Below are 22,065 nucleotides of genomic sequence, written 5' to 3'. Positions count from 1 at the left end.
ATAGTAAATGACAAGTGAATGTGTTCATATTAGATTAAAACTGTTGTGCATGATATGATTTCACTTTTGTAAAAATAACAATAAAGATACACACACAATAAAAGGATATATGTTATGTCTGGATGTAGCTTTACTAATTTTTTTATTCTCCACTTTCTAATTGTTCTAAGATAGCATTTTATGGTTTTTGTTTTTGCTAAGAAAAAATAATTATTTTAGAAAAAATAGATACACTAGATTTAGTTATGGGACACGGCAATAAACTTTTTTAGATTATTAAATCCGTCCATAGCAGTTAATCAACAGTCTCTAGAGCACTACCAGGCTTCCCAGGCAGCTCAGCGGTAAAGAACGCACCTGCCAGTGCAGAAGATGCAGGAGACTCGGGTTCCATCCCTGGGCTGGGGAGGTCGCCTGGAGGAGGAAATGGAAACCCACTCCCAATATTTTAGCCTGGAGGAGTCCATGGACAGAGGAGCCTGGTGGGCGGGTACAGTCCATGGGGTTAAAAGAGTCAGACATGACTGGCAATTCAGCATTCATGCAAAGCACTAATAAAGCCCTTCCATCATAGGAAATAATAATAATGTTGAAAAGGTACAGAATGCAAGGCTTCAAACTAGTTTAAGAAAGACGTTGCTCAGGTGTTGGAGAAGACTCTTGAAAGTCCCTTGGACTGCAAGGAGATCCAGCCAGTCCATTCTGAAGGAGATCAGCCCTGGGATTTCTTTGGAAGGAATGAGGCTAAAGCTGAAACTCCAGTACTTTGGCCAGCTCATGTGAAGAGTTGACTCATTGGAAAAGACTCTGATGCTGAGAGGGATTGGGGGCAGGAGGAGAAGGGGATGACAGAGGACGAGATGGCTGGGTGGCCTCACCGACTCGATGGATGTGAGTTTGGGTAAACTCCGGGAGTTGGTGATGGACAGGAAGGCCTGGTGTGCTGCGATTCATGGGGTCGCAAAGAGTCGGACACGACTGAGCGACTGAACTGAACTGAATTGAGTTTCTGTAGTTTGAGGATCTGAAAGTGGTTTAGATTAGTGGTTCTGGCTCAGGGTCTCTCATGAAGTTGCAGTCAAGACTTCAACTTGGGGTCTAGTCATCTTAGATTTGACTGGGCTTGATTGGAACAGGAGGGTCCATTTCTAAGATAGCTTGCTTGGCTGATTGTGGAATTCTTGCTGGTTTGATATCACGAGGGCTCTGAATATCTTGCCACGTGCATCTCTCCATAGAACTTTCTGAGTGTCCGCATAATGAGACAGCTGACTCCTTCTCAGAGCAAGTGATCCAAGACAACAGAGATGAAGCCACAGCACAGACTTTTATGACCTTATCCCACCTCATCACTCCTGCTGCATTCTGTTATCCAGAAGTGAGTCACTAAATCCAATGCCAGGGCAAGGGGTCTGGCTTCCTCTTTAGAAAGGAGGGTTATCAAACAATTCGTGTTCATATTTTGAAGTCACTACATTTAAACCATCATATAACAATTAATGGATAGGATATATTGTAAGCACTAAACATTAATAATTAGGAACATTTTCACACAAACATTAATAGAATCATATAGATTAAAATTTTTACTTCTTCCCTAGTAAATAGATGTGAAGGGTTTGTTTTTTGGAAAATAATCATATGATAGAAATATTTAAACCATGAAATAGTTTAATAAATATTTTTAGTCCAATTATTATTCACCTGGAACCTCCCTGGTACCTCAGAGAGTAAGGAATCCGCTGGCATTTCAGGAGACCTGGGTTTGATCCCTAGGTCAGGAAGATCCCCTGGAGAAAGGAATGGCTACTCAGTCCCGTATTCTTGCCTGGAGAATTCCATGGACAGAGGACACTGGTGGACTAGAGTTAATGGGGTCACAAAGAGTCAGACGCGACTGAGCAACTAATTTTTTTTTATTCACTTAGATGTGAATCAAAATACAAGTGAAGATTAGCAGACTACTTTGACAACTTTCAAGAGTTGGAAAAATATTCTGCTAAACAAAAGTATAGAACAAACAGGTCATTCATTTATATCAATATTTTCACTCAGAAATTCTGACACTCAATAAATTTGCTCACAGGATGAAATGAAAATCATCTACATTTCTATTCAGGAATTCACCCAACACTATTTATTCAGCATGCACTATGTTTGAGTCACTGAATTAGGTACTGTGATGCAGCTACAATTTTTGAGGATGGGATCTGAAGATATTTAAAATATTTTCTTTCTAATGTATTATGTGGACTAATAAATAATTCTCACAGAAAGTTTTAATGTGTACTAAGATAAGCCCTTCTGTGCTTGCTTCTTTTTTGTAACCTTTTTGGCTAACTTGCCATTTAGTTTTCCAAATGAAATTTAAAAACATTTCATTTTTCACTCTCTCCTAAAACACAAACACACACATTCACAAACTTTCGGATTTGAAGTGTACTTGCATAAAATTTATTTGATAACCCTAAAGGGTTTTTTTTATTTCATGGAATATTTCTTTCTTTATGCCACTAAGTGTTCTCTTCCAAAAACATGTCACAGGTTTCTATTTGTTGAGATCCATTATTTCACGTATAGTTGAGGATCTAACTGAATTCCCCAAGCTCACAATAGTGGGACATCTTTATTATACTTTCCTTTTTGAAAATTGAGAAATGGCCCTACGACTTTCTCACACTTTATTATTTTAACTTGAATTATAAAATCTATAAATATATCATAATGATGTGATCACTCATCTAGAGCCAGACATCCTGGAGTGTGAAGTCAAGTGGGCCTTAGAAAGCATCACTACGCACAAAGCTAGTGGAGGTGATGGAATTCCAGTTGAGCTGTTTCAAATCCTGAAACATGATGCTGTGAAAGTGCTGTGCTCAATATGCCAGCAAATGTGGAAAACTCAGCAGTGGCCACAGGACTGGAAAAGGTCAGTTTTCATTCCAAACCCAAAGAAAGACAATGCCAAAGAATGCTCAAACTACCGCACAATTGCACTCATCTCACATGCTAGTAAAGTAATGCTCAAAATTCTCCAAGCCAGGCTTCAGCAACACGTGAACCATGAACTTCCTGATGTTCAAGCTGGTTTTAGAAAAGGCAGAGGAACCAGAGATCAAATTGCCAACATCTGCTGGATCCTGGAAAAAGCAAGAGAGTTCCAGAAAAACATCTATTTCTGCTTTATTGACTATGCCAAAGACTTTGACTGTGTGGATCACAATAAACTGTGGAAAATTCTGAAAAAGATGGGAATACCAGATCACCTGACCTGCCTCTTGAGAAATTTGTATGCAGGTCAGGGAGCAACAGTTAGAACTGGACATGGAACAACAGACTGGTTCCAAATAGGAAAAGGAGTACGTCAAGGCTGTATATTGTCACCCTGCTTATTTAACTTCTATGCAGAGCACATCATGAGAAATGCTGGACTGGAAGAAACACAAGCTGGAATCAAGATTGCCGGGAGAAATATCAATAACCTCAGATATGCAGATGATACCACCCTTATGGCACAAAGTGAAGAGACACTAAAAAGCCTCTTGACAAAAGTGAAAGAGGAGAGTGAAAAAGTTGGCTTAAAGCTCAACATTCAGAAAACGAAGATCATGGCATCTGGTGCCATCACTTCATGGGAAATAGATGGGGAAACAGTGGAAACAGTGTCAGACTTTATTTTTGGGGACTCCAAAATCACTGCAGATGGTGAGTGCAGCCATGAAATTAAAAGACGCTTACTCCTTGGAAGAAAAGTTATGACCAACCTAGATAGCATATTCAAAAGCAGAGACATTACTTTGCCAACAAAGGTCCGTCTAGTCAAGGCTATGGTTTTTCCTGTGGTCATGTATGTGACCATGTATGTGAGAGTTGGGCTGTGAAGAAGGCTGAGCACCAAAGAATTGATGCTTTTGAACTGTGGTGTTGGAGAAGACTCTTGAGAGTCCCTTGGGCTGCAAGGAGATCCAACCAGTCCATTCTGAAGGAGATCAGCCCTGGGTGTTCTTTGGAAGGAATGATGCTGAAGCTGAAACTCCAGTACTTTGGCCAGCTCATGCAAAGAGTTGACTCATTGGAAAAGACTCTGATGCTGGGAGGGATTGGGGGCAGGAGGAGAAGGGGACGACCGAGGATGAGATGGCTGGATGGCATCATGGACTCGATGGATGTGAGTCTGAGTGAACTCCGGGAGTTGGTGATAAACAGGGAGGCCTGGCGTGCTGCGATTCATGGGGTCGCAAAGAGTCGGACACAACTAAGTGACTGAACTGAACTGAGCTGATAAACCTATCATCTCGTTTAAAATCTTTTTGGCCATTTCATTTTGTGGCCAAGGGAAAATTAAGTTATTTAGGTACATCTTGCTTTAGGGCTCAATATCAATTCTTTCTGGGCTTCCCTTGTGGCTCAGCTGGTACAGGATCTGCCTGCAATGCGTGAGACCTGGGTTCGACCTCTGAGGTTGGGAAGATCCCCTTGAGAAAAGAATGGCTACCTGCTCCAGCATTCTGGCCTTTAGAATCGCACGGACTGTGTAATCTGTGGGATTGCAAAGAGTCGGACACACTGAGAGTCTTTCATGCCGGGAGCCAGCGTAAGGAATTCCACCCATGACAAGGTCATGTGGCAAGAGCTCTGATGGCAAGGCTAATCAGACCTCAGGTTTCCCCCCTGGAATTTCCTGAGCATCCACCCCCCCCCCCCCAAAAAAAAATAAGAATCTGCCTGCTCTTCCACTCTTCTGATATTCTCTGGAAAAAGTCAAATCAGGGCTTTAGCCTTCTGCATTTGAAAGGGATGTTTCAGTTAAACCCCCTCTGATAGCTCTCTAGCTTGCCTAACAGGTTCCCCAGACCGCTTACAGCTTGTGAATTGCTTACAGCCCCGCAACCGCGTGAGGCACAAAGCTTAAAAGCATCTTAAGATACAGAGCCTTTTCTAAAGAGTTAAAAATTATATTGGTAGAGGGTTTTCACTGTTGACTCAATGACTGCTGCCAGGCCTCCATATTCTTTATCTTTTAGGCACCTGGAAGGATGTTACTCAATGTAAGCAGGATGTGGAAAAAGATACATAGTAGTTTTGATGTTAGCAACACTAGACTTTTGAGATAATTGCTTCTCTTTTGCTGTAAATCACTGTACTCCCTCTACTTGTTATAAGTTGCTGTATCTTTGCTGTGTCAGAATGTAACTTTATTTAGTGCTTTCTGAGAGTGGCACCAGACCTTGGGAAGATCAACACAAATAAGTCTTCTGGTTGAAAAACCCTTATCAGAAAAAAGGCTGTAAAATGTTAATTGGACCTTTTGGCTGGAAGATGATGTAAATTACCTAAGACTTGTGTATACAATTAGGTATGCAGAGAGAAAAGCCTAGTTTTGATAAGAGTCTGGACTGCTAAGTCTGCATAACTTTGTGTTACCCATTGATATCCATGTTTTTTTCAAAAGTATAAAAGGCCTTCTGAACAATAGAGGATGGAGCCAGTCGCTGGACTGGTTTCCCCCGTGTCTCTCTCTCTTCTTCTCTCCCTTTCCCTCCCTCTCCTCTTTACTTTAACTTCAGGCTGAATTTCCATCTGGGGCGTGGAGGCTCGCCAGGTCTACTTACTTGCCCTGGCTGTTAAGACCCACACGAAAGGGAGCCTAAGGTGAGGCACCCTTAGATATTCAAGCGAGTGCTGGTGGCCCAACGTAGATGGTGCAAGATCCTTGTCTGGAATTTTATTGGTCTTCCACGTAACCCAAGCTATTCAGCCCTCTTCTCCACTTAATTTTCCTACTACACTATCTCTTCCTAATCTAATCTTATATTTCTTATATCATTCAATAAATAAGCTTTTCTCGCACCAACGCCATCCACCCTTCAAATTCCCTGGATCCACCGGGGCTGGACCCCGGCACTTTCACACACTCACTTACTCATCAATTTTTTTTTCCAACTTTTACCTTTTTTAGTTCTTAATTTTGATTAATGTCTAAGTGATTTTTCCTTTGGTTAATATTGAGTGGTTCAATCTTAAAGTGTAAAAGTAGGGAGATCAAGAATTCTTTCTTATACAGTCATGTTCATGGGTTATCTTCCCTGTAGAATTCCATGGGTAGTGGCTTTTTTTGTAAATGATTTGTAGAATCAATTCACTTTTATATTAAATAATTTTTAACCTGCTTTTTATTCCTTTGAAAGTAACGCATTTAACACTTTGTATTTTTTACACTTTTAACATTTTTCCTAGATCTCCTGAAATAAATTCTTCAAAAACTCACCAAACTATTTTTAAGCACAGCAGTCTTTACATATTCATTTTATTTGAAATATGGTAGGCACTCTTACTCACAGTAAGTTTCAATATGTACTAAGACGAAGATCATGGCATCCGGTGCCATCACTTCATGGGAAATAGATGGGGAAACAGTGGAAACAGTGTCAGACTTTATTATTGGGGGCTCCAAAATCACTGCAGATGGTGAGTGCAGCCATGAAATTGAAAGACGTTTACTCCTTGGAAGAAAAGTTATGACCAACCTAGATAGCATATTCAAAAGCAGAGAAATTACTTTGCTGACTAAGGTCCGTCTAGTCAAGGCTATGGTTTTTCCAGTGGTCATGTATGGATGTGAGAGTTGGACTGTGAAGAAGGCTGAGCGCGGAAGAATTGATGCTTTTGAACTGTGGTGTTGAAGAAGACTCTTGAGAGTCCCTTGGACTGCAAGGAGATCCAACCAGTCCATTCTGAAGGAGATCAGCTCTGGGATTTCTTTGGAAGGAATGATGCTGAAGCTGAAACTCCAGTACTTTGGCCACCTCATGCGAAGAGTTGACTCATTGGAAAAGACCCTGATGCTGGGAGGGATTGGAGGCAGGAGGAGAAGGGGACGACCGAGGATGAGATGGCTGGATGGCATCACTGACTCGATGGATGTGAGTCTGAGTGAGCTCCGGGAGTTGGTGATGGACAGGGAGGCCTGGCGTGCTGCGATTCATGGGGTCAGAGAGTCGGACACGACTGAGCGACTGAACTGAAGACAAGCGCTTCTGTGCCTGCTTCCTTTTTGTGACCTTTTTGGCTGCTTGCCGTTTAGTTTTCCAAGTGAACTTTAAAATCATTTCATTTTTCACTCTCTCCTAAAACACACACACACACATTGCTATTTCAAGTTTCTTTTTTTGTCTCGAGAAGTTTCCCCCATACTAATTTTTTAAATATTATTTGTATTTTCTCTCTTTTGGAAACATGTACTATGTGAGTTAGCACTCTAGATTCTGCTAAGAAATACCCTTTACAGTCTCTCAATTTCACTTTTGTTCTTATCCTCAACTTACTGCTCTATTAGGGGGATATGTTTCTGAGAAGCCTTGGATCAGAATTGCTTTTAAGTTATTATTTGCAAATACTTTATTTTTGCAGTCTGAATTATTACTATTTTTAGAGTATTTCTAGGTTCACAACAAAATTAAGAGGAGGGTAGAGTGATTTCTCATGTACACTCACCACTTCCCCTAATGGATAGTCACCCCCATCATGACTGCTCCAATCAGAGTGGTAACTTGTTACAACTGATGAACTTATATTGACACATGATAATCATAATCACCCAAAGTTGGTAGTTTATCTCAGAGTTCAGTCTTAAGGTGGTCTGTGGATTAGGACCAATAATTTTTGTTTCAAATATCAAAATGTAGTTTAAAACATTAGAACACTTATTTGGTACCTATTATGAACAGAAATAATTCAGGACTGATGTAGTTCATCAGGATTAAATTTTCTTTTGAAGTTCTTAATTTTTTAAAGCAGTTTATTTCACCAGGACAATCCCTGTTCCTTGGCTTTAAATTGAATCAGAATTGCTCTTAATAAAACCCTTGTGAAATTTAGTAGAATATTTGAAACTCTTCACCCGTTACTAGACATACAGATTTCTGTAAAAATACAAATTTCTATTTTGGGGAAGATACTACATTTAAAACTAGGCATTTCTTTGTGTTTAAATTTCCCCCCTTATATTGGTATGTATAGAACCACCTAGAAGCCTTTCTTTAAAATCCATGATCCTAATTGAGAAGCATTTTTATATGCAGAGTATATCATGAAAAATGCTGGACTGGATGAAGCAAAAGCTGGAATCAAGACTGCCAAGAAAAATATCAACAACCTCAGATATGCAAATGACACGACCCTTATGGCAGAAAGTGAAGAAGAACTAAAAAGCCTCTTGCTGAAAGTGATAGAGGAGAGTGAAAAAGTTGGCTTAAAGCTCAACATTCAGAAAACTAAGATCACGGCATATGGTTCCATCACTTCATGGCAAAGAGATGGGGAAACAGCGTCAGACTTTATTTTTTTGGACTCCAAAATCACTGCAGATGGTGATTGCAGCCATGAAATTAAAAGACACTGACTCTTTGGAAGGAAAGTTATGACCAACCTAGACAGCATATTAAAAAGCAGAGGCATTATTTTGCCAACAAAAGTCTGTCTAGTCAAAGCTATTGTTTTTCCAGTAGTCATGTATGGATGTAAGCGTTGGACTATAAAGAAAGCTGAGCACGAAGAATTGATACTTTTGAACTGTGGTGTTGGAGAAGACTCTTGAGAGTCCCTTGGACTGCAAGGAGATCCAAGCAGTACATTCTAAAGAAGATCAGTTCTGGGTGTTCATTGGAAGGACTGATACTGAAGCTGAAACTCCAACACTTTGGCCACCTCATGCGAATAACTGACTCATTGAAAAGACTTTGATGCTGGGAGGGATTGAAGGTGGGAGGAAAAGGGGGCGACAGAAGATGATATGGTTAGATGGCATCACGGACTCAATGGACATGGGTTTGGGTGGACTCCGGGAGTTGGTGACGGACATGGAAGCCTGGCGTGCTGCAGTCCATAGGGTCTCGAAGAGTCGAACAGGACTGAGCTTCTGAATTGAACCAAATGTCCTTGGCAGACTCTGATTGGCTAGCCCGTGTCCACTCTTTGCGACCCCATGGACTGCAGCATGCCAGGCCGCCCTGTCCATCACCAACTCCCGGAGTCCACCCAAACCCATGTCCATTGAGTCGATGATGCCATCCAGCCATCTCATCCTCTGTCATCCCCTTCTCCTCCTGCCCTCAATCTTTCCCACCATCAGGTTTTTCAGATGAGTCATCTCTTCGCATCAGGTGGCCAAAACTACTGGGGTTTCGGCTTCAACATCAGTCCTTCCAATGAACACCCAGGACTGATCTCCTTTAGGATGGATGGGTTGGATCTCCTTGCTGTCCAAGGGACTCTCAAGAGTCTTCTCCAACACCACAGTTCAAAAGGATCAATTCTTCGGCACTCAGCTTTCCGTATAGTCCAATTCTCACGTCGGTACATGAGTACTGGAAAAACCATAGCCTTGACTAGAGGGACCTTTGTTGACAAAGTTATATCTTTGCTTTTTATGCTGTCTAGGTTGGTTATAACTTTCCTTCCAAAGAGTCAGCGTCTTTTAATTTCATGGCTGTAATCACCATCTGTACTGATTTTGGAGCCCCCCAAAATAAAGTCAGCCACTGTTTCCACTGTTTCCCCATTTACTTGCCAGGAAGTGATGGGATCAGATACCATGATCTTAGTTTTCTGAATGTTGAGCTTTAGCCCAAGTTTTTCACTCTCCTGTTTCATGTTCATCAAGGGGCTCTTTAGTTCTTTGCTTTCTGCCACAAGGGTGGTGTCATCTGCATATCTGAGGTTATTGATATTTCTCCCCGCAATTAGGATTCCAGCTTGCGCTTCCTCCAGCCCAGCCCTGGTCCGCTGACCCTAAAGAGGCCGGCCTTCCCACACGAGCCTTCATTGGCTAGCCGTGGTCAGCTGACCCTAAAAAAGCTGCCTCCCCGGCGGGCGCTGATTGGCTAAGCCTGGTCAGCTGTTTCTAAATTGGAGGCCTTCCGGCTCTGAGTGCCTCCCACCGCGTCCTTAGCAACCTGCCGGTCCGCGCAGCCGCGAGCCCCGTGTGAGCTGCTTCCGGTCACTGGCAAGTTGAGGTTACAGCCGCGTCCGCCACCCCGGGCCCGCCCGGAGGTCCGCAGGTTGGGGCACCGAGCCTTCCCGCCTCGGGTTCCTTGGCCATGGCTGTGTGGGGGCGCTCGCTGCCGCTCTCCACGCCCAGGCTCACCATCTGGGCCCTGGGCACCCAGGGGAGCGTGCAGCAGGGAGTGCGGAAAGGCCGGGGATGGGGACGTAGCTTTATGCTGGGCAGCTTTCCCGTTGCTGTCAATCGGAGGATTCTTTTAGTTTCCTCTGCTCTCGGACTTCGTTGTCCTGCGGGAATCCTTAGCTCGGAATGCTGCTTTCCACTCTGGGCAGTTTCGAAGTCCTTAACAGAATTGGCGAGATGCGCCGCCCGCCCCTCTCGCAGACTTCAAAATTTCCAAAGTTTGGCGAGTAAGGGGTTCAGGGAAGAATCCTTGAGAATGTGAAATGCAAGGATTTTTTAAAAAGCAATTAATCTTGAGAAAAGGGCACAAGTTATCTCTTAGGAAAAATTTCCAGGAAGAGGTAAGGTGATGGTTGGAGAAGGAGATGGCACCCCACTCCAGTATTCTTGCCTGGAGAACCCCATGGACAGAGGAGCCTGGTGGGCTACAGTCCATGGGGTTGCAAAGAGTCTGACAGGACTGAGCAACTAACACACAAGGTGATAGTAGGATCTTCCCTCCCCCCTGCTTTTTCACCTAATCTCAACAATGTATCTGAATGGATTCTATCTTTTTGGTTATCTTTGGTTAATTACCATTGTTTCTTTCTTAAGGTTAGAGTCTAAATCTTGTCTTTTCTAGTGCAGGTTACCAAGCCAAAGGCTTACTATAATTTTGTATAGTTCTCAGAAATTGTTTTTTAAAATATACTTTTCCGACTTTGTTTCAACTGGAGCTTAAAAAAATACACTAGAGATTAATGTTAAAAACTTAAATTCTTAGTCTATGCCAGGTAGGTATGAAACATATCTAATTCATAATTAAATCTGACTGTTCTCTAGATCCTGTTACTGAAAGCTCAGCCTCTCTTGTACATGGGTGAGGAATCAAATCTGAAACAAGAGTTTTAGGTGAAGTAGAAAAGCTGGTTTTATTGCTTTGCCAGGCAAAGGAGGGGTACTGCCGGCTCTTGCCTCGAAAAACTGTTTTTCAACCCAGGAGGATTTGATGAAGGGTTTTATCAGTTCAGTTCAGTTCAGTCACTCAGTCGTGTCCAACTCTTTGTGATCCCATGAATTGCAGCACACCAGGCCTCACTGTCCATCACCAACTCCCAGGATTCACTCAAACTCACGTCCATCGAGTCCGTGATGCCATCCAGCCATCTCATCCTCTCACGTCCCCTTCTCCCTCCTGCCCCCAATCCCTCCCAGCATCAGAGTCTTTTCCAGTGAGTCAATTCTTTGCATGAGGTGGCCAAAGTACTGGAGTTTCAGCTTCAGCATCATTCCCTCCAAAGAACACCCAGGACTGATCTCCTTTAGAATGGACTGGTTGGATCTCCTTGCAGTCCAAGGGACTCTCAAGAGTCTTCTCCAACACCACAGTTCAAAAGCACCAATTCTTTGGTGCTCAGCTTTCGTCATAGTCCAACTCTCACATCCATACATGACCACTGGAAAAACCATATCCTGACTAGATGGACCTTTGTTGGCAAAGTAATATCTCTGCTTTTGAATATGCTATCTAGGTTGGTCATAACTTTCCTTCCAAGAAGTAAGCGTCTTTTGATTTCATGGCTGCAGTCACCATCTGCAGTGATTTTGGAGCCCCCAAAAATAAAGTCTGACACTATTTCCAATGTTTCCGCATCTATTTTCCATGAAGTGATGGGACCAGATGCCATGATCTTCATTTTCTGAATGTTGAGCTTTAAGCCAAGTTCTTCACTCTCCTCTTTCACTTTCACCAAAAGGTTCTTTAGCTCCTCTTCACTTTCTGCCATAAGGGTGGTGTCATCTGCATATCTGAGGTTATTGATATTTCTCCCAGTAATCTTGATTCCAGCTTGTGCTTCTTCCAGTCCAGCGTTTCTCATGATGTACTCTGCGTATAAGTTAAATAAGCAGGGTGACAATATACAGCCTTGATGTACTCCTTTTCCTATTTGGAACCAGTCTGTTGTTCCATGTGCAGTTCTAACTGTTGCTTCCTGACCTGCATATAGGTTTCTCAAGGGTTTTATAATGATGGTTCAAAGATGGGGTCTCTAACAAGATTAGGGTTTGAATAAGGCTTTGTTGTGGTTCAGTCAGTAAGTCATGTCCAACTCTTTGTGACCCCATGGACTGCAGCACGCCAGGCTTCCGTGTCCTTCACTATCTCCTGGAGTTTGCTCAGACTCATGTCCATTGAGTCGATGAGGCCATCCAAGCATCTCCTCCTGTGCCACCCTCTTCTGTTTCTCTTTCAGTCTTTCCCAGCATCAGGGTCTTTTCTGCTGAGTTGGCTCTTCACATCAGGTGGCAAAGGTTTGAAGCTTCAACAGGGCTTGCAGGCCCTTGGTCTCATCTCAGGATGTCAGGTCTCCTAATCTTGATGAACCTCTCTGTTCCCTTTAATCATGCTTCAGGTGGTTTCTTGGCTGGTCCTCCTTGATTAGCAACTGTTGAATCTGCCCTTTGAAACTCAGGGAAGGTCCTAAAGGCTGGAGTCTTGCCTACAAGAAATGGAGGCCAAAAGGGCCTTGGTGCCTGGGATCCCACAAGGCTCCGCTCAGCTTCCGTGCAGTGTCAATGACGTTTATAGGGCACTGGCACACAGCGGAAATCCACTACAGTAATTCGGGGACAACTGCATCCATTTTTGCCATTCTTCCACAAGCTGTTCGTCATGTGAATAGTTTGCATCAAAGCCAAATGGCTTCCTATATTGGGTAACATCCTAAATAAAGAGGTAAACTGATGCAAGCTGGAATTGCCAGCAATTGAGTTTATTTGGGAATAGCAGAGGAATTGTACTTCAGAAAATGCAAACCATAGCAAGCTACAGGGGAATCTACTGAGGGTTTGGCACGGGCTGTATTTTTTGTGGAAAGAGTCCAAAGAGGGGGAAGTCCCCCAGAGACCAATCAGTACATTCATGGATTGAGAATGGGGGGAAGATTCTTTGTGGATATTCATTGATTAGAAGACAAGTTCTGATTTTCTGTCAGCTGGGCATTTATGGGAAAACAGTCTGTCAGTTCTTAAGTCTCATTTTCCTGAAGGCACATGTGTGAGATTCTCTGGTTTCATTTTTAGAACAAAATCCTTTCAGCGAATAAGTGAGATTTAAGATATTTAACCAAGTCAGAACAAGACTGTCATTTCAATATCAGCTCATTGCAGGTTTCCTGAATGAATGACTGGTGAGAAGCGAGTGAGAACAGTTCGTGTTTAGACCTCAACGGCACCTTTCACTTCGTTCTCCTCGTCGCCCAAGGCTTTCTAAATCATGTGTGAATACTTTAACCACTTCAGGTCTCACTGTTTCGAATACTACTATTTCATGTTAATTATGGATTATATTTATTTATTATTTCTGGGAAAATGTCAAGTACTTTATTTACTGGTACAAAGATAAAAAGACACGAAGTAGTTATGAATCATAGTTGAGGGACTTATGTGTGCGGGAAATATTCCCGTCCTTGAATTGATTGTATACCCTCCAAACCTCTATTCTGATTGGATATGCAGTCTTAGTTTCTGTTAAGCCTGTCTCTACCCTGGGCTTACACAAAAGTCCTGGGTGCTCATGTATCAGCAAAGCACTGGAGGGGCACCACGGAACGTTTGGCCACGCGTTGCACCCAGAGCGTCTCCTCTGTTTTGTTGTCTCTTCTGGACCACAGTGAGGCCAGCAGAAGATTTTCCTACCCCTGCTGTGCTGTGGGGTCCAGTCCACCCATACTCAGTGGCCAGATGTTGCTTCTGTGTTCCTGGGGGTGCTGCTACAATAAAGGAGTTTGCTCTGAATGACCTGTAACTTCCATTCTGGTCTCGGGAAACGTCTCTCTGTTACTTATCCTCTTGGATCAGGTAGACTCCAATTAGGGTCTTTCTTTCAGTTCAGTTCAGTCGCTCAGTCGTGTCTGACTCTTTGTGACCTCATAGACTGCAGCACGCCAGGCCTCCTTGTCCATCACCAACTCCTGGAGCTTGCTCAGACTCATGTCCACTGAGTCGGTGATGCCATCCAACCATCTCATCCTGTCGCCCCCTTCTCCTCCTGCCTTCAATCTATCCCAGCATCAGGGTCTTTTCAAATGTCAGTTCTCATCAGGTGGCCAGAGTATTGCAGTTTCAGCTTTCAAGGGCCTTCCCTTGCCTGGTGTCATTCAAGCCTATTGAAGGAGATCTGGTTTGTCAAAGCAGAGCAGGAAATTTGTTCATAGATCAAGGAATGGGGATGGGAGAGATCATGCCCTAAAGACCGCTTCCCCCCCATGGAGGAAGCTGGAAGCTTTCTGAAAGGTGAGAGGTGTGTGTACTGAGTGCTAAGCCGCTTCAGCCCTGTCTGACTCTGCGACCCTGTGGAGCACAGCCCGCCAGGCTCCTGTGTCCGTGGGATTCTCCAGGCAGGAACACTGGAGTGGGTGGCCATGCCCTCCTCCAGGGGACTTTTCCCGACCCAGGGATCGGACCCGCGTCTCTTACATCTCCCAAATTGGCAGGCAGGTTCTCTACCACTACCGATCCCACCTGGGAAGAGGTGCGTAGTCATCAGAATTCAGGCAAAGGGGCGGCGAGTTTCAGAAACAGCCGGAGCCGCGGGCCCTTGAGCTCCTTCACAGCTGCGGTAAGGGTGCCCAGCATCACAGGGGCCCCTCTGGGCAGAGATCTGAACGTGGTCATGAGGAGGAGGCCGTGCGCCCACCGTTCGGCACTCATGTGGGCAGCTCTGCCCTTGGGGTCCCCCTGGAACACCTTTGGGTCAGTGTGCTGTTGCTGTCTTGGGCATTTCTGGCCCAGGCTAGCTCTGTGGTTTATGCAGCCGTCTCCTTTAGTTTCTGGTAAGGAAGCACATCGGTGAGCGTTGATGAACCCACTGTCGTGTAGGAAAAGAAGTGTAGCCTCTGGGATTGTGTGGGTCTCTTCTCTGTGACGTTGCCACGGTCCCCAAGATCTCCAGGAGCCTTCTTCCTCCTACAGAGCAACCCGTGCAAGCTTTTCAGGGAACTAATTTCGTGTGTGTGTGTGTGTTTAAGTAAGGAAAAAGTCAGTGCCTTCAGGCAGTTTCACCTTTCTGCCTTGGAGAAATTCAGATAAGAAAGAAAGGGGAAAACATGACTTATTTCCTCCACATAGAGAAGTACCAACTAAATGGGAGAGGGGTTCTTAAAAAAATATGTAGATTTCGTATTTACAAGGCATCAAGGATGACCCACCAACCCATACTCTCTTTTACAAATTAAACGTCTTTAATCTCTTAACTAGTTCCATAGGGACATGGTTTTACATGTCCACCCTTTTCCCTCATGCTAAAACCAGACAGGACGCTATGGGACACTCCTGGGTACAAAGCCCATCTGTGTCCCCCATTTCTTGTTTGCAGGAAAAAGACTTCTAGCATCCTCAACCTCTCTGCCTTCTGAGGCACAGACCGAGGGAGGTGCTAATTAGGGGAGTGTGGGCTTTTCGAGAATGAAGGCTTGCTCCCCGTGCCCTGGCCGGCAATCAGCCTTTCTCTGCTCCAAAATAAGCTTCTCAGTTTGGCCTCAATGTGCGCAGGGCACACACACTTGGGTTTGATAGCAGTGGGGATGGAAGAAGCGAAAAATGATCAGGAAATGTATGTCTGGGATAGTTACTCTGGCAGTCACGTAAAAGGTGAGCCTAGAGGAAGAGACATCCAAAGGAAACTGGAAGGTAAGCAGTCATTGTGTTCATTTAAGACTAAGATAATGGCATCCTGATTTAGGAGAGGAGGAGGAGGGATGCAGAGGAGCCTGGATTGGCAGCGCTCCCTTGAAGAAAGGGGTAGAGTGACTGGTGTTGCCTCCCCAGCGACTTGATGCTGCTTGAACTTCCCTGGTGCCTCAGCTGGTAAAGAATCTGCCTGCAATGCAGGGGATCTGGGTTTGAAACAGCTCAACAGGAATTCCATCACCTCCACTGGCTTTGTTCGTAGTGATGCTTCCTAAGACCCACTTGACTTCACATTCCAGGATGTCTGGCTCTAGGTGAGTGATCACACCATCCTGATTATCTGGGTTGTGAAGATCATTTCTGTATAGTTCTTCTGTGTATTCTTGACACCTCTTCTTAATATCTTCTGCTTCTGTTAGGTCCATACCATTTCTGTCCTTTATTGAGCTCATCTTTGCATGAAATGTTTCCTTGATATCTAATTTTCTTGAAGAGATCTCTAGTCTTTCCCATTCTATTGTTTCCCTCTATTTCTTTGCATTGATCACTGAGGAAGGCTTTCTTATCTCTCATTGCTATTCTTTGGAACTCTGTATTTAAATGAGTATGTTTTTCCTTTTCTCCTTTGCCTTTAGCTTCTCTTCTTTTCTCAGCTATTTGTAGGGCCTCCTCAGACAATCATTTTTGCCTTTTGCATTTCTATTTTTGGGGATTGTCTTGATCATGGGGCTTCCCTCAACTCAGGTGGTAAAGAATCTGCATGCAGTGCAGGAGACCGGGTTCTATTCCTGAGTTGGGAAGATCCCCTGGAGAAGGAAATGGCAGCCCACTCCAGTATTCTTGCCTGGAGAATCCCCATGGACAGAGGAGCCTGGTGGGCTACAGCCCATGGGGTCGCAAAGAGTCGGCCACGGCTGGGTGATTGACATGTGGGTTGAACTGGGAAACAAGCTGAAGCAGAGTAGGCCTGACAGTCACCATGACAGACCTATTTACGGGAACTTAGTGAAGGAAGGGATGGAGTCAAAACAACAACAATACCCAGCTGTGGATGTGACTGGTGATAGAAGCAAGGTCCAATGCTGTAAAGAGCAATATTGCATAGGAACCTGGTATGTCAGGTCCATGAATCAAGGCAAATTGGAAGTGGTCAAACAGGAGATGGCAAGAGTGAATGTTGACATTCTAGGAATCAGCGAACTAAAATGGACTGGAATGGGTGAATTTAACTCAGATGACCATTACATCTACTACTGTGGGCAGGAATCCCTCAGAAGAAATGGAGTAGCCATCATGGTCAGCAAAAGAGTCCAAAATGCAGTACTTGGATGCAGTCTCAAAAACAACAGAATGATCTCTGTTCGTCTCCAAGGCAAACCATTCAATATCACGGTAATCCAAGTCTATGCCCCAACCAGTAACGCTGAAGAAGCTGAAGTTGAATGGTTCTATGAAGACCTACAAGACCTTTTAGAACTAACACCCAAGAAAGATGTCCTTTCCATTATAGGGGACTGGAATGCAAAAGTAGGAAGTCAAGAAACACCTGGAGTAACAGGCAGATTTGGCCTTGGAATGTGGAATGAAGCAGGGCAAAGACTAATAGAGTTTTGCCAAGACAATGCACTGGTCATAGCAAACATCCTCTTCCAACAACACAAGAGAAGACTCTACACATGGACATCACCAGATGGTCAACACCAAAATCAGATCGATTATATTCTTTGCAGCCAAAGATGGAGAAGCTCTATACAGTCAAAAAAACAAGACCAGGAGCTGACTGTGGCTCAGATCATGAACTCCTTATTCCCAAATTCAGACTTAAATTGAAGAAAGTAGGGAAAACCGCTAGACCATTCAGGTATGACCTAAATCAAATCCCTTATGATTATACAGTGGAAGTGAGAAATAGATTTAAGGGCCTAGATCTGGTAAACAGAGTGCCTGATGAAATCTGGAATGAGGTTCGTGACATTGTACAGGAGACAGGGATCAAGACCATCCCCATGGAAAAGAAATGCAAAAAAGCAAAATGGCTGGGGAGGCCTTACAAATATCTGTGAAAAGAAGAGAAGTGAAAAGCAAAGGAGAAAAGGAAAGATATAAGCATCTGAATGCAGAGTTCCAAAGAATAGCAAGAAGAGATAAGAAAGCCTCTTCAGCGATCAGTGCAAAGAAATAGAGGCAAACAACAGAATGAGAAAGACTAGAGATCTCTTCAAGTATATTAGAGATACCAAGGGAACATTTTGATATTTCTCCCGGCAATCTTGATTTCAGCTTGTGTTTCTTCCAGTCCAGCGTTTCTCATAATGTACTCTGCATATAAGTTAAATAAGCAGGGTGACAATATACAGCCTTGACGTACTCCTTTTCCTATTTGGAGCCAGTCTGTTGTTCCATGTGCAGTTCTAACTGTTGCTTCCTGACCTGCATACAGATTTCTCAAGGGGCACGTCAGGTGGTCTGGTATTCCCATCTCTCTCAGAATTTTCCACCGTTTATTGTGATCCACACAGTCAAAGGCTTTGGCTTAGTCAATAAAGCAGAAATAGATGTTTTTCTGGAACTCTCTTGCTTTTTCCATGATCCAGCGGATGTTGGCAATTTGATCTCTGGTTCCTCTGCCTTTTCTGAAACCAGCTTGAACATCAGGGAGTTCACGGTTCACATATTGCTGAAGCCTGGCTTGGAGAATTTTGAGCATAACTTTACTAGCATGTGAGATGAGTGCAATTGTGCAGTAGTTTGAGCATTCTTTGGCATTGTCTTTCCTTGGGATTGGAATGAAAACTGACCTTTTCCAGTCCTGTGGCCACTGCTGAGTTTCCAAATTTGGTGGCATATTGAGTGCAGCACTTTCACAGCATCATGTTTCAGGATTTGAAATAGCTCAACTGGAATTCCATCACCTCCACTGGCTTTGTTCATAGTGATGCTTTCTAATGCCCCCTTGACTTCACATTCCAAGATGTGTGGCTCTGAATTAGTGATCACATCATTGTGATTGTCTGGGTCGTGAAGATCTTTTTCTTACAATTCTTCCATGTATTCTTGCCACCTCTGCTTAATAACTTCTGCTTCTGTTAGGTCCAGAATATTTCTGTCCTTTATCGAGCCCATCTTTGCATGAAATGTTCCCTTGGTATCTCTAATTTTCTTGAAGAGATCTCTAGTCTTTCTCATTCTGTTGTTTGCCTCTATTTCTTTGCATTGATCGCTGAAGAAGGCTTTCTCATCTCTTCTTGCTATTCTTTGGAACTCTGCATTCAGATGCTTATATCTTTCCTTTTCTCCTTTGCTTTTCACACCTCTTGTTTTCACAGCTATTTGTAAGGCCTCCCCAGACTGCCATTTTGCTTTTTTGCCTTTCTTTTTCATGGGGATGGTCTTGATCCCTGTCTCCTGTACAATGTCACGAACCTCATTCCATAGTTCATCAGGTACACTATCTATCATATCTAGACCCTTATATCTATTTCTCACTTTCACCGTATAATCATAAGGGATTTGATTTAGGTCATACCTGAATGGTCTAGTGGTTTTCTCTACTTTCTTCAATTTAGCTCTGAATTTGGCAATAAGGAGTTCATGATCTGAGCCACAGTCAGCTCCTGGTCTTGTTTTTTTGACTGTATAGAGCTTCTCCATCTTTGGCTGCAAAGAATATAATCGATCTGATTTTGGTGTTGACCATCTGGTGATGTCCATGTGTAGAGTCTTCTCTTGTGTTGTTGGAAGAGGGCGTTTGGTATGACCAGCGCATTTTCTTGGCAAAACTCTATTAGTCTTTGCCCTGCTTCATTCTGCATTCCAAGGCCAAATCTGCCTGTTACTCCAGGTGTTTCTTGACTTCCTACTTTTGCATTCCAGTCCCCTATAATGAAAAGGACATCTTTTTTGGGTGATAGTTCTAACAGGTCTTGTAGGTCTTCATAGAACCATTCAACTTCAGCTTCTTCAGCGTTACTGGTTGGGGCATAGACTTGGATAACTGTGATATTGAATGGTTTGCCTTGGAGACAAACAGAGATCATTCTGTCGCTTTTGAGATTGCATCCAAGTACTGCATTTTGGACTCTTTTGCTGACCATGATGGCTACTCCATTTCTTCTGAGGGATTCCTGCCCGCAGTAGTAGATATAATGGTCATCTGAGTTAAATTCACCCATTCCAGTCCATTTTAGTTCACTGATTCCTAGAATGTCAACGTTCACCCTTGCCATCTCCTGTTTGACCACTTCCAATTTGCCTTGATTCATGGACCTGACATTCCAGGTTCCTATGCAATATTGCTCTTTACAGCATCGGATCTTGCTTCTGTCACCAGTCACATCCACAACTGGATATTGTTTTTGCTTTGGCTCCATCTCTTAATTCTTTCTGGAGTTATTTCTCCACTGATCTCTAGTAGCGTATTGGGCACCTACTGATCTGGGGAGTTCCTCTTTTGGTATCCTATCATTTTACCTTAGACTTGCTTTAGGCTAGAATTTTTAGAAAATTTTACTTGTGCTTGAGAAAGATAATATTCTCTGATTAAATGCAGAATCCTCTGTGTCCATCATAGATTGTTTATATCTTCTGTACCTTTGCTGGTTTTCTTTTTGTTTCCTACTGGACTTGTAAACAGTTAAAGCAGACCTTACACTATGTTTTGCTAATTTATTTTCTCAGAGCCACGCTGGATAACTACTTCTTTGTCTACCCATATACAACCAATTCCTAGTAATTCATTTCTCCCTCCAGATTAGCTCAGGGTGTTTTCCCTTATTTCTTAGATTTCAAGTTTCCTTCTTAGTCCTACAAAGTTGCTTTAAAAGACAGGATCCCAAGTCTATGTTAATGAGTCATCTTTTCTGAAACTGAAACCCCTATCAGTAATTTTTATTGATTAATCTTTTAAAATTGAATGCAATCTATATTTTGTATGTGTATTCCTCAGCTTTTTATGTAACTCTTTTTCAAATACACTGTCCTCTTTCCCCATGTTTGTGCCTCTTTTTTCCTTTTCTTATATTTTTGTTGGCTGTGTGTCAGTCACTCAGTCGTGTCTGACCCTTTGACCCCGTGGACTGTAGCCAACCAGACTCCTCTGTCCATGGGATTCTCCAGGGAAGAATACTGGAGTGGGTTGCCATTTCCTCCTCCATTTGTTGTTTAGGACTACCTATAAAATTTTGAACAGTGGCAATAATAAGGATATCCTTTTATTGTTCTTGGCTTTTTAGATAAAGCTTCTAAATTTTTCCTGTTAATTATCATGTTTCTTTTAGATTTTCTTAGACACCTTTAATTAAATTGAGTAAAACTGCTAACTTGTAAAGTTTTTATTTTATAACCGTGAGTGAAAACTGGATTTAATTGAACTATTCTTTGCCATATATAAAAATATTTTCTTTTTCACCTAAAATCCATCAATGTTATGGCTTATAACAATAGATTTTATAGTATTACATTATCTTTGCTCTTTTGAGGTTGACCTTTCTCAGTTATAAAGAACTTTTCTTTTTATTGGTATTGTTGGCTTTGGTTTCCTTATAGTTTCATCTAGGATTCTTACAGGTGAGATTTCCCAGTGAATTTATTTTCCCATACAGACCCAAATCCTCTACCTTGGGTAATCATAAAATGTATTTATATAAGATCTGATAAGACTATGGGAAATTTTAAAAAATGTGAAGCAGTAACTTTATAAAAACATAAAGGTTTTCTGGAGAGAAAGAATGAACATAAGAATAAAAGATAATGATGAACTAAATAATTGTATTAGCATTTTTAAAATAGTTTTTGTTGAAGTGTTAGGGTTATTCTTTTGGTATTGAAATAGTTAGATATTATGTCTTTTTTGGTTTATTAACATTTAAAGAAATAGATATATACTGCATCTATGTAAATATGGTTACTTTGTAATTTTTAATTAAATGCTGTAAACAAATGATTAAATATATGTGATTGTCAATCAGTACTTATAAAATTTTTATTATAAGAAATTCCCTGGTGGTCCAATGGTTAGCACGTGGCACTTTTACTGCCTGAGGCCACAGTTCAATCCCTGGTAGGGGAAATAAGATCCTGCAAAACACTTGCTGGGACCAAAATATATATGTATCCATGTATGCATATGTGTGTGTGTGTGTGTGTGTGTGTGTGTGTGTGTGTGTGTGTGACATGGGCCTTCCTGGTGGCTCAGATGGTAAAGAATCCAC

The 22,065-nt window shown here is 42.7% G+C and overlaps 1 protein-coding gene across 2 annotated transcripts in view; it reads left to right on the top strand.

Annotated features, from left to right (window-relative positions):
- Positions 1-9,941: 9,941 nt before the first annotated feature.
- Positions 9,942-22,065, top strand: part of TMEM232 (transmembrane protein 232) — a 274,691-nt gene continuing 262,567 nt past the window's right edge. Inside the window, exon 1 of one of the 2 annotated variants that reach the window (XM_060416083.1) lies at positions 9,942-10,050. The gene's annotated coding sequence lies outside the window, so the exon portion shown is untranslated. Of the gene's footprint in view, positions 10,059-22,065 lie in introns of both variants that reach the window. The other variant, XM_012179047.5, reaches the window with a different exon arrangement.

Source organism: Ovis aries, chromosome 5, assembly GCF_016772045.2.
Source record: "Ovis aries strain OAR_USU_Benz2616 breed Rambouillet chromosome 5, ARS-UI_Ramb_v3.0, whole genome shotgun sequence".
Classification (NCBI taxonomy): domain Eukaryota; kingdom Metazoa; phylum Chordata; class Mammalia; order Artiodactyla; family Bovidae; genus Ovis; species Ovis aries.
Note: the sequence above shows the minus strand (reverse complement) of the source record. Positions and strands in the feature narration are given on the sequence as shown.